The 13,181-nt window shown below is 45.9% G+C and overlaps 1 long non-coding RNA gene across 1 annotated transcript; it reads right to left on the bottom strand.

The window, feature by feature from the left end:
- Positions 1 to 6,258: 6,258 nt before the first annotated feature.
- Positions 6,259 to 7,317, bottom strand: LOC116895552. The gene is made up of 2 exons (XR_004387287.1): positions 6,720 to 7,317; positions 6,259 to 6,633 (listed from the first exon to the last, which is right to left on the bottom strand). It is a non-coding gene; the product is annotated as an uncharacterized LOC116895552 (long non-coding RNA).
- Positions 7,318 to 13,181: the final 5,864 nt, after the last annotated feature.

The raw sequence follows: 13,181 nt of genomic DNA, 5'->3' as shown, positions 1-13,181 counted from the left end.
AGGCACTGCATACACATGGTACACAGCCATACATGCAAGCAAAACATCTATACGCAGAAAAAAAATAAAGGTTATTAGCTAGGTGATGGTGGTATCTGCTTTTAATCCCAGCACTTGATTTTGAGGCCAGCCTGGTCTACAGAAAAAAAATTAAGGATAGTCAGGGATAGCAGAGAAAGAGCAGTGAAACAGGGATCTATGGACAACACTTGTAAGCAAAAGTTTTGTAAGCATCATCAAGAGATGTCATTACCTCCCTCTACTAAAGAAGAGTGAGTCCAAGATGAAGGTTGCTTGTTCAACCCAGATCCTAAAGCAAGGAACTCATGAAGGTGAGTCATGGCTAGCCCACAGCCAAGCTGAAACGGAACTGAGAAACAAGCCTTCTATTGTTGCTGTTCTAAGAAATAAAAGCCATGGTCCATTTCCAGAAGCGCCTTGAGTCACCTGGCTACAAATGAACAGAAAATGCAGGAGTCCTGCTGGAGTCTGCTCATGCAGTTACAGCCTCAACCCCCAAGCCAACTTCCCCAACATCCCACAGAGGCGACAAAGATGTAAAACTTGGGAGACAAACCCATGCCTTCAACTTCATTAAGAGACAGAAAACATCCCTGTTCTCAGACAGCCTGCGTGCTGTTCTGGGCTAGCACCCAACTTTGCAAAGCCATAATATAAACGGCCTCATGTTTGGAGTCTCCAGTGTGGAGTGAGAATCTTTGTTCCTCACACTGTATGTTTCTGAGATTGGGGGCTTCTTTGTTATCATAGCCTAACTGACCTCTGCTTACTGATGCCAACGATAGAAAGCTAAGGTTCAAGTGTTTAGAAAGTTAACTAACAATACAAAACCATGAAGTGTTTCTGATGAGTGGTGACATGATGTCCAGCACTGGTGATGTGCTATGAGTGTGAAGAAGGGAAAGGTAGCCTGATCTGCAGTGTGTGTGTGTGTGTGTGTGTGTGTGTGTGTGTGTGTGTGTGTGTAAGATTTATTTATTGTATGTATATGAGTGCTCTATCTGCCCAGAAGAGTACATCAGGGGGTTGGGGATTAGCTCAGTGGTAGGCGCTTGCCTAGGGAAGCGCAAGGCCCTGGGTTCAGTCCCCAGCTCCAAAAAAAAAAAAAAAAAAAAAAGAGTACATCAGATCCCTTTACAGGTGGTTGTGAGCCACCATGTGGTTGTTGGGAATTGAACTCATGACCTCTGAAAGAGCAGACAGTGGTCTTAACTGCTGAGTCATCTCTCCAGCCCTTGATTTGTGTAGTTTTTAACACCAAAAACTGAAAACAAACTACCCAGTTCCAGATCTGACTAGAAGTAGACTACCGTGAAGTCATTAAAACCGTAGTATAGATAATTTCATGGCACATGAAGTGATCATGTCGTATTGTTTAGAAATTTAAAAAGGGGCCAGGCTCAGAGATTAAACCCACTTGCTGCTTTTGCACGGGACCTTGGTTCAGTTCCCTACACCCGTGTGGTGGCTCACAATTGTTGGTAACACAAGTTCTAGAGGCTTTGATGTTCTCTTCTAACATCCAGTGTACACCAAGCAAAAGAGAGGGGACTGAGACATGACACAGCCATTGCTCCAAAATTAGGCACATGGGTGTTTGGATCCCAGGTCCTTCATAACAAACTGGGGTCCCTTCAAACACTTGTCACACTAGCTGGAGGGGTAGAAACAGGAACATTGCTGGAGCTTCCTGGTTTCCAGTCCAGCTGAGATGGAGTCCCAGGTTCGGGAAGAAACTGCCTCAGGGGAATAGGCAGGGAGGGGATGGTGGAAGAGGACACCTGAGGCTCTCCTTTGGTCTTGTGTACACACACACAGGCAAACATACCTGCGTGCACACGAGTTCACACAGACACAAACATACACATGTAAAATAATTTAGTTTTAAGGAAGACAATTATATTAAGTTAAACTGAAGGGTGCCAGGGAAACGCCTGGTGATGTTGACATGAAAGAAAAGGCTGATGAATTCTTTATAGAGAAGGGCTTAGCAGGCGCTCTGGGCTGCAGCCTTCGTTGACACCAAAGCAATCCAGGGTTTGTGTCTTGGTTCCCAAAGTGCATTGCTTTGCCCATGCCCCTCAAACACAAGCTCTCATCCCTATTAACATTCATGTCTCTGCTGTTTTCTGTCTCTCTACACAGCCCCCTCTAGTCCTGCTTGCACATCCTAATCCTCACCCTGTGATCTGTTGCATGTTGCCTAGAAAGCACAGCCCTTCCTACGTCATGGACCCGCAGGGCCCACATGACAGTAGTGACTATGTGTAGTGACCTGTAGTGACATGAGCTAGATACTATCATCCCGACAGCTCATCCTCCAGACTGCTGCTCTTTCTTCATTCCTATTGAGTGGTGCCACAAGCTATCCCAATTGTCCAAACTAGAATTCTGAGTGTGTTCTACAGTCGTTGTCTGCTTGCCAAGTCTCTTTTTCCTTCACACCATTCAGGGAACCAACCGCCCCTCTCACACCCCATCTCTCTCTCTGCAATGCTCTAGTTCAGGAATCCTTTCTCCCTTGAATTATGGCACCAGTCCTTTTCTAGTTGGGTTCGTCTCCATTTTCAATCATCACTCTATTTTTTCTTGAGACAGGGTCTCACTAGGCAGCCCTCGGTGGCCTGGAAATCACTATGTAGACCAGGCTGGCCTCAGAGATCAGCCTGCCTCTGGCCACCAAGTGCTGGGACTAAAGATGCATAGCATTATTTCCTGCTAAAATTTGCTCTTTGCTCAACTTCCAAAGCTTTGTGTTCCATCCCCAAGCTGTATCCCCAGCACCAGTATATGCTCCTAAAAATACACTTATATGTCTTCACTGTTCTCAAACCTTGGATGGCTTCCCTGAGAGTTCAGGAAAGAAGGGAAGGAAGGAAGGAGGAAAGGAAGGAAGGAAGAGATTCTTCCTTCCAAAATTCTTAGACGTATGTGGACAGCCACAGCATGGCAGAAGAAGAAGGCTGACTTAGAGACCCAGATATGAAGAGCTGATCTACTTACCATGAAAAGGATTGACTTCATTTCTTTATTTTGCTTTAATCGTCTATTGTATGAGTGCATGCACACATGCCACAGCACGTGGGCGGGGTCAGAGGACAACTTGGAGCAGACACTCCTTCCATCGTGTGGGACCCAGCAAAACAACTCAAGTCATCGGGCTGGTAGTGGGGACACTTATCCACAGAGAAGTCTCACTGGCCCCTTTCTTCATTCCGTTTCTCTTTTCTCCCTCCTTTCCCTACCTTGATTCCCTTCCTACTTCCTACCTTCCTTCCATTCCCTCCCTCCTTCCTTCGTTTGGTCCTCCCTCCCTCCCTCCTTCCCTCTCTCCCTCCTTCCCTCCCTCTCTTCTTACTTTAACTCTCAGAGAAGCCATCAAAGGATTGAAAACAGTGAAGACATACAATGAGAAGTGTAATTTAAGAAGCGCATGCTAGGGCTGCGGCTGCAGCTTGGAGGATGGAGACAGGCAGCTCTCTGACTGTGTAGCCAGCCTCTCCATTAACTTCCGGTTTCCGCCAGGCTTGCTCTTCCCGTTCCTGTCCTGTTCTCACAGTGCTTTTCTCTGATTCCCACTTTCCTCCACCCCAGCACAGTCCAGGAACCATCTCTGAGTCCTGATTCATGGATGTTTTCTTCTCCCCCACCGCCTTCCTGTCTGTCACCGCCCTCAGCATCACACTGGCACCACTGATGTGTTCCTGTGTCTTTCCCACAGCTGGGTATGCTGCAAGGCTCTCGGATTGTGTCTCATTCACCGTAACCTTGGCACACGATTGATGCCCAGAAATTGTTAACTGAGGGGTGCCCACCCACTCTAGTTATTGACAGAATATGAGGACTAAACACAATGGAGGAATTTTGATGCTTGGTGGTTAGGAGAACCCAAGAACTGCAAATAGGAGGCAAAACTGAAGGCGTGAAGTTCGGGAAGGCCGATGGACCAGTTATCCCTAATGACTCTTAACTGACAAATCCCAGTGGAAGAGAAACGCAGACACTTTCTTAGGTGACCACAGTGGTCTGTCCTCAGAGATCTGTGGCACCGTGGGAGATGTGTGGGCTCAGCTGAGTCAACACCAGTGGAGCAGCCAGGGGTGCAGGGCTGCCGGGGGTGCAGGGCTGCTAGGGTTACCCTCCTCTTAAGAGTTGTGTGAGACAGGGGAGTAGGGTTGAAAGAAATAAGTGAACCAAAGTTAACAAAAATGGAAACTGAAGTGGTTCTGTTCAGCGCACCTTCCTGTGGCGTCAGACTCCTTAGCATGTTAACATTTTATATATTTAACCAAAAGAAAAGTAATCCTAAAAAATAAATAAATAAATACATAAATAAATAAATAAAGCGGGAAGAAGAAGGGACGCCTTGTCAGCCAGTTTCCCATCAGTATAGTGGTGTGCCCAAGACAAAACAGAAAGAGGAGAATGCAGTGCTTTTGTTTGGCTAGAATTTATTGAGATTTTAGTCCATGGCAGTGGTCATGTGACTTCGGATCTGTGAGGAGAACCACATCGCAGCTGGAGCCCGTGGTAAAGTAAAGTGGCTCACTTCATGGCCAGAAGGCAAAACACAGGAAGAGGAAGAAGAGGCCAAAGTCCCACGGTCCCCTCTAGGTCAGGCCCCTCAGAAACTGTACCTCCCAGTGGGTCCTACTTTTTAAAAGTTCTATTCTGAGCCGAGGACATGACTCAGTAAAGTGCTTGATTTGCAAGTGTGGGGGACCTGAATTCAATACCCCAGACCACATTAATTTTTTTTTTTTTTAAAAAGGCTGGATGTGGTTGCACACTTAGAATCCCAGCTTTGGAGAGGAAAAGACAGGTGAGTCCTTGGGGCTTCCTAGCTGGTCGGTGTAGACTACTTAGTGGATTTCAAGTCAGACAGAGACCCTACCTCAAAATAAAGATGGGCGAGTGCTAAGGAACAACACCAGAGGTTGTCCTCTGGCAATTGTTCACTTACACACACACACATACACACAGACACACACACACACACACACACACACACACACAATCATTTCCCAGTGGGGTCACCTTGAAAAGCAAGTGTTTCATTGTTGCTAAAGACATGTCAAGTTGGGGTTGGGGATTTAGCTCAGTGGTAGAGCCATGCCTAGTAAGCACAAAGCCCTGGGTTCGGTTCTCAGCTCCGAAAAAAAGGAAAAAAAAAGACATATCAAGTTGTGATATAAGTATACAGAGAAAATTATGGTTTAAAGTTATCATCGCATGTTAGTATATTTTTCCTGGGCAGAATGGATTCTAGGGACACAGGGTAGTAAAGGAATCCTAAGACTTACGCGTTAAGGATTGTTTTTTTAAGATTTATTTTTTTTCTTTTCTTTTTTTCAGAGCTGGGGACTGAACCCAGGGCCTTGCGCTTCCTAGGCAAGCGCTCTACCACTGAGCTAAATACCCAACCCCTTAAGATTTATTTTTATTATGCACGTGCTTGTGTATGTAGTGCGCAAATACATACATCATGTGTGTACATGTGCCTGAGTCCAGTAAAGGACCCTGGATCCCCTGGAGCAGGAGTTACAGGCATTTGTGAGCCCCCTGACGTATGTGCTGGGAGCTAAACTCAGGTCTGTGGGAAAGCAGCAAGTGTTCTTCACTGCTAGGCTCTTATCAACGATGATAGTAATAGCATTCTTGCTTTGAAATCATTTTATAACTTCGGGAGAAAGCAACTGTTACTAAAGGTTTCTCTCTTCATATATATGCATGGGTGTGCACATGCATACACACTTGCGCGTGTGTGCGCGCGCGCGCGCGCGCACACACACACACACACACATCCTTTAATGTTAAATGTGAATTGGAAGTGTCAGTATGAGCTTGTGAGTTTTAAGAAGTTCCAGTATTTCCTAGATTTGTCTTTTGCAAAGCACAGTTTGTGGCCTTTAAATCCTGCTTCCCACAAAGCAACCAAGGCTCCTTGGAGACATGAGGGATTTTGAGACTATAAATATAAGCACGAAGTGCTGTGCTTCCTCACTGAGGTCAGAAAGACCACTACCCTGAAACCAAACCACCCTCAGGACCTAGCAGATGAGGCCAGAGCATGGCAAGTTCAAATAACGTGGGAAATTGTATTACATGTTGGTGTTCGGTGTTTTACTTACCTGCAAATTTTTTTTAACAGTAAAGTTTATTTTGAAAAGCAGTCAATTTGTAAAATCAGACCACCACCCATCCGTTAGTTCAGGAAGAGAAGTAAAACTACCAAAGTGTATATTTAGGTTTGCTTTAATGAGTGAGGACAGAGCAGGAGAAGCTGAACTGAATGTGGAAATAGCTTGGTGAGTACCGAGCCCAAGCATGGCTGTTAGGTGCTCCCTGTCGCTCACTGACACAGGCATGTCCACACCAAGGCCTCAGGGGGCAGCGGCTGCTGACAGAGGATGCTTGCACGATGTCACGTGGTATGCCACGCAGTAGCTTGCAGGTCGTCCTTCCGGTGTGGATTTCGCTGACCGCCCACCTTCCCAACCTCTTTCTTTATCTCTGAGACTAGCACTTCTCAGCCAGCAAAAGATCAAATCTGTCTTCGCAGACGTGGTAGCTCACAACAGTTTCCACACTTCACTAGAAAACACGCTTTGGCTTTTTAAAGACGGAAAACACCAAAGTGGAAAGGCAGATAGGAGAACCACCAGTTAGTGAAGAGATAGTGCGAAACTCGAGCTTACCATTGACATCCTGCAACCGCTGCCCGGGCGTCTCTCACCGGCCTGGCTGTTTCGTAACTGCTGAGTTTGCAGTCCTGACTCGAAGGTGCATGTATCTGTGACACATTCAGAAGCTAACTTCCAAAAAGTAAATCTGTCCAGTGGCATCCAGATGTGAGGCCAGAAGAGACCAGCTCTCTCTTGGCCTCATGTCCTTCTTCCTGATGAGCTGGTGGAAGTCATGACCTGAAATGAGAGAGACCCAAGACCCGAGCCAGGGGAAGGACAAGCCCTGTCTGAATGTGCTTCCTGTTTACTCCATTAAAAATGTTAGGTAAGATCTCTGTCTTGGTTAGGGTTTCTACTGCTGTGAAGTGACACTGTGACTAGGGCAACTCTTATAAAGGAAAATACTTAATTATGGCGGACTTAGAGTTCAGAGGCTTAGTCCTTTATCACTATGTTGGGAAGCATGCCAGATTGCAGGCAGACTTGATGCTGGAGCAGAGCTTAGAGTTCTACCTATGGATTGGCAGGCAGCAGGAAGGAGACGCACACTGGGCCTGGCTTGATCATATGAGACCTCAAAGCCCACCCACAGTGACATACTTCCTCCAACAAGGCCACACCCACTCCAAATAATACCACTCCCTATGAGCCTCTGGGTGCCATTTTCTTTCAAATCACCTTTGGACCCTGGTACATAGAGCAGGATGGCCTTTAACTCACAGAGGTCTATCTGTCTCTGCCTCTCTAGTGCATCAGTTAAAGGCATGTGCCTCTACGTCTGACCTGTCCTCCATTTTTCCTTCCTTCCTTCCTTCCTTCCTTCCTTCCTTCCTTCCTTCCTTCTTTCCTTCTTTTTTGAAGGAAGGGTCTGATGTAGCCCAGCCGCCCTTGAACTTGGCTAGAGTCAAGGATGACCCTGAACTCCTGTCTCCTGCATATATGTACTATCCTACCCTTTCATGTAGTGCAGGAAATCAAACCTAGGACGTGTGCAGATTAGGCAAGAACTCCAACCACCGAGCTATATCCCCCAGCCTAGCTTTGTTAAAAATGCATTTCCCCTTTACAGAATTGAGATCCGACCTTTCTGGGGAGAGGTCCAGCGACACAGCGAAGTAACCTCCAATGCCATCTTTTCCACCTGGTGTCCTAGTTGAATCTACACTCATTTTCCTTGCCCGTACCCGAAAGCTACTGACAGGGGCATGGCCCATGTGCCCCTTGTGGGAGCTTTGCACAGGCTGAAACGGAATTATTTTTTTTATCTCTGCTACAGATGTTAGTTTGTGTTCCATTTTTAACTCTGACGTCAGCACAGCACTGGTTGCCTGGGAGATAAGACTCTGAGCAACTAGAGAAGGGTGGCCTGAGAGGTGGTGAATTTTGTTTCTTTGTTGCCCTGCTCACTCACAGCTTCCAAACTACTCAGACCCCTGATAGATTGATTGCCGCAGAGGGCAAGTGGGTTTAGCTGAACCAAAGCCCGGTGGCAGCATCTGGACCAGCAGGGCTCTCCACGGTGACATAGTCTCTTGTTAGGTTCCACATACTCAAAGGAGTCCACTCTGGCCTCTCTGGCTGGGTCAAGTCTCACGAGCACTCTTGGTGCCCAGAGCTTATCCCACATCACATGCTTCTCTGTTGCAATTGTCCATGTATTTGGTTAATTCCTGTACCTGTCCAGCTGGAGGCGCTGTTTTGAAAGTATGGAGCCTTTAGGAGGGGGACAATAGCTGGAGGAAATGGGTCTCTGGGGTGTGGCCTTTCTGTTCTCTGGCTCCTGCAGCCCTGCCTTCCTCACTAGGATAGACCAAACCCTCACACTGTAGCCTAAATAACCAGTTCCTTCGTTCAGTTGACTCTTGTTAGGTATTTGGTCACAGCAATAATACAATTCCCTCCCCAGAGTAGGTTCTTACTGTGGTTCCCCACAGGCTGTTTTAAGTGCTTAGTCCCCAATTGCCTGTGTAATTTGGGAGGTGGAGCGGGTTGAAGGGAATGGGACACTGGGGATGTGCCTTTGAAGGTTACACTGAGTCCCAATGTGATCCTCTCTCTGAAGCTGCCCTTCCTTGTCACCTTCATACCAAGATGAACCTCAGAAAGCAGGTCTTTCTTCTTGTAGCTTTTCTCAGGGGGACTGGTAAAATACTTCAGTGTGTAAAAGCACCTACGGTCAAGCCAGATGACCCGATTTGATCCTTGGGACCCACATGATAGAAGAGAAAGGAGTCCCTCAAATGGGCCTTTGACCTTAGTACATGCCATGGTACATGTGTTCCCCACTCCCAAAAACATGTAAAATATTGTCAATTAAAAAAAAAAGTTCTTGTTATCAAGATTTTTGTCCCAGAAGTCATGACTATGTCACTAAAGGTTCCATGCAAAAGAATGCATTCCTGACTCATGTCAGGGAAAAGGGCCACAGACCATGGCTGCTTAAACATTTTCTGCTATGGCCTCTTCTCACCTGAGAAATGTTTACACAACCTCAGGTATATAGGAATATATAATGTTTTACAAATTGTCCAAGCTAGGATTTCTAATGCTATGATGAAATAGTACACAAGTGCATCCATATGCAAATTCACTTTTATCTATAAAAATGACATATACTAGAAAATATTTTAAATAATTTTATTTTTTACTGAATATTAGTAGTTGTTTGGTTTGCGTGCTGGCCTAGTTTTTGTGTTAACTTGACACAAACTGGAGTCATCTGAGAGGAAGGAAAACTCAAAAGAGAAAATGCCTCCGTGAGATCGGACTGCAGGCAAGCGTGTAGTATATTTTATTAATGTTTCTCTATTAAAGTAGGAGGGCCCAGCCCACTGTGGGTGGTGCCATGTTGGTGGTCCTGGGTTCCATGAGAAAGCAGGCTGAGCAAGCCATGAGGAACAAGCCAGTAAGCAGCACCCCTCCATGGCCTCTGCATCAGCTCCTGCCTCCAGGTTCCTGTTCTGCTTGAGTTCCTACCTTAGTCTCCTTCACTGATGAACTAGAAATGTGGCAGAATAAACCAAACAAACCCTTTCCTCCAAAACTTGCTCTCTGCCATGGTGATTCATGCCTGGTACTGGACACCTATCCAACTACCAGGGCCAGTGAAGTGGTGGATCTTAAGGAAGGACCGACAGCCGACACTTTAGGGAGCCAGCACAGTCCCAAAATGCACTCTAAATGTTTTTCCTTATACCCCCTGTAAATGTAGTCTTCACTGCTCATCAAGGAGACCTTTCTCTGCAGCAGACAGACACCATAACAGAAAATCACAAGCAATCAAGATTCAGAGTTGTCTCAGCTCATACATCTGTACCACGACTCCTGCACCTAAGGCTCAGGCATCATCGAGGAAGGCACTATATTCTGATGGTTCATGATTTGTCGATGAGTGATATCCTAGACTCGAATGGTATGTAAATGCTGCAGAAGTCCAGCATGCTGGGGCCTCCCATAACTAGAGTAGAGAGACAACCAGGTAAGCTTGCAGGCCTGATTTAAAGCACATTAGGGAATTCTGGGGTAGGTGACCTCTATGTTGATCTGTTGGGTCCATCTCTATGGATGTTCAATTACTGAGGTGTGGGGGCTGGAAACTTGCTGGGGAGGCTTGGAAACTGTTGCTGAGGAAGTAGCTGAGGAAGTCTGCAAACTGCTGCTGACCCATTGTCCTTGCCTCAGGCCAGGTGGCAGGGCAGCTTCTGAGGTCTGGACTTGCCTGGAACCACCCAGTTCTTGGAGACAGAGATTTAGACCTAGACTCCTTAACTGCCAATTTGAAGCCTGCCATGGAGTCAGCCTAGCCTTCTCAATACAAAGAAATCCTGTCTCAGGATGGGGGAGGGAGGATATGGAGTACTTTGAGTATATGCCTAGGCATGGGATAGCAGGTTCGAATCACAATTATATATTAATTTTTTGAAAAATCTCCAGGTCGATTTGTACAATGGCTGTAGCAGTTCGTACTCCCAGCAGTAGTGAATTAGAGATCCTCATTGCCCCACAATCCTGACAGCATTTATTGTCAGATTTCTTGATGATGACTATTCCGAGTTAAGTGGCATCTGTCTGTGTAGAAGTCTGGGGAATTGTAGGGGCTCATGGAACAACCTGTCATGTTTGAGTGGTATTGAACACATACTGAGCGTTACATTGTACTGTGTAAGTGTAAAAAAAGAGAGGTAGACTGAAAATGTGGCTAAGTATTAGAGTGCTGCCAGGAAAGACCTCACTTTGGTCCCCAGCACTGCACAAAATGGGCATGGTCACATACACCTTTAATCTCGGCATTCAGGAGGTAGAGGTAGGAGGATCAGGAGTTCAAAGTCACCCTCTTCTACTTAATGAGTTTGAGGTCAGCCTGGACTACATAAGGCCGTGTCTTAAAATATAAATAAACAACAGTGGCTAGAAAATTCCAAACTCTGTCTCACTGGATACTTCCTTCAGTGCTTCTCATAAAGTGACCTTGTGATATTTTCTCATGGAGAAAGATTACTACTGCCCAGCAGAACTGCCCTGGTGGGAAGACTATCACCTGTCCAATCCGGAAGCCTTGAGCCTCATTCAGCCAAACTCTTGAAGTGTATCTGGTGTTAGCAGCCAACCATTGAACTGAGAACAGGGTTCCCATTAGAAGAGTTAGAGAAAGGATTGAAGGAGCAGAAGGGGCTTGCAACCCCATAAGAACAACAATACCAACCAACCAGAGCTCCCAGGGACTAAACCACTTCCCAAAGACTATACATGGACTGACCCATGGCTCCAGCTGCGTATGTAACAGAGGATGGCCTTGCTGGGCACCAATGGGAGGAGAAGCCCTTGGTCCTGCAAGGCTGGACCCCCCAGTGTAAGAGAATGTCAGGGTGGGGAGGCAGGAAGGGGTGGGTGGATGGGTGGGGAGCACCCTTATAGAAGAGGGGGGAGGGGGGAGGGGATAGAGGGCTTATGGACAGGGAACGCAGGAAAGGGGATATGTAATGAAATGTAAATGTAAATAAGGGGTTGGGGATTTAGCTCAGTGGGAGAGCCCTTGCCTAGAAAGGGAAAGGCCCTAAGTTCGGGCCCCAGCCCCAAAAAAAAAAAAAAAAAAAAAAAAAAGAAAAGAAAAGAAATGTAAATAAATAAAAAGAACAATTAAAAAATACAAACAAGGGGTTGGGGATTTAGCTCAGTGGTAGAGCGCTTGCCTAGGAAGCGCAAGGCCCTGGGTTCGGTCCCCAGCTCCGAAAAAAAAAAAAAAATACAAACAAATGAATGGTTTTAATTAAGTTTGAATTTAGGTTATCCTGAAAGAAAGTGTGAGACTGAAATCCCAGCAATGGCCCCCAATCCTGGGGGACACTTCTAAATGGATCACTGTGGAGTCTGGGAAGCCCAGGGATTCCTCGGTCTTTATTCTGGTCAGGCCTCCAGGCAGCCTGGGGGCAGCTCTCTGTCCTGTCAGGTAGCTGCCCAGGCTGGCGTGGCCCCCAAACTCTGCTTGAGTCAATCCGCTATGAGTGCGTTCTATTAGTTGTTTAGTTGCACCACGGACTTTAAAACGCCAGTCTGAAGATCAACAACGCTTCCAAAGCCCTCGCCTGGCCTTTGCTTTTGACCATCTTTTGAATTATATGTTCTTTGAAATGTTTCAAGAGCTCCTTTTGGAGATGGACTTTTCCACAGGCAGAACTATCTATGACCGTCTGAAAAGTCAATCCAAAAAAGAGACGAAGGCCTTAACTGCTCAGTTTCCAAATTAAACTAGAGTTTTAGCTAAAAATAGCTTGCTAGTGTTGAGAATCTGTCCCCTGAATTTAAATGGCTTCCTTCTCTCCCAGAGGACAACACTCTCTGTGTTCTGTGGCAGGGGCGGACTCCTGGTAAAGCAGTTTCATGCCTTCCCAGGATTGCAGTGTTTTCCGTGTTCCAAGGACAGTGAGGGAAACTGGCAAAAGTTTTGGTTCTGCATATAAATATTAAGTGAAATAAACATAAATATCAGTAGTGTTTCTTAGCTGGGCTACTTATATACATGCGTCTGTGGGTGTCACTTCAGCTTTGTCTGGATAATTCTGTGTATGTATGGAGACTGGGTAAATTCTTCTTCTTGACTGAGGTATGGTCTGAAACAAATTTTACTTTCTTCCTTTTTCAACCCTGTTACCATGTAATCTTACTACTAATATTTATATTAGTCATATAACTTACTAATTGCTATATGGTTTACAGTAATATATAGTAGTGTATATTACCAAGTAATAATATCTACCAATATTTATCTTCACTTAGTTTCAAGTGAAAGATTTTATTAAATTTGATTTTTTAAAATGATTATTTCAAAAGAAATCCCCACTCTTTCCTCACACCTGGAATTCTGGGATGGCTCTCTGTCTGATGGTAAAGACCACAAGATGGGGGTTGAGGATTTGGCTCAGTGGTAGAGCGCTTGCCTAGCAAGCACAAGGCCCTGGGTTCAGTCCCCAGCTCCGA

This window comes from Rattus rattus, chromosome 3 (genome assembly GCF_011064425.1).
Source record: "Rattus rattus isolate New Zealand chromosome 3, Rrattus_CSIRO_v1, whole genome shotgun sequence".
NCBI lineage: Eukaryota > Metazoa > Chordata > Mammalia > Rodentia > Muridae > Rattus > Rattus rattus.
This window is presented reverse-complemented; position numbering and strand designations above follow the sequence as displayed.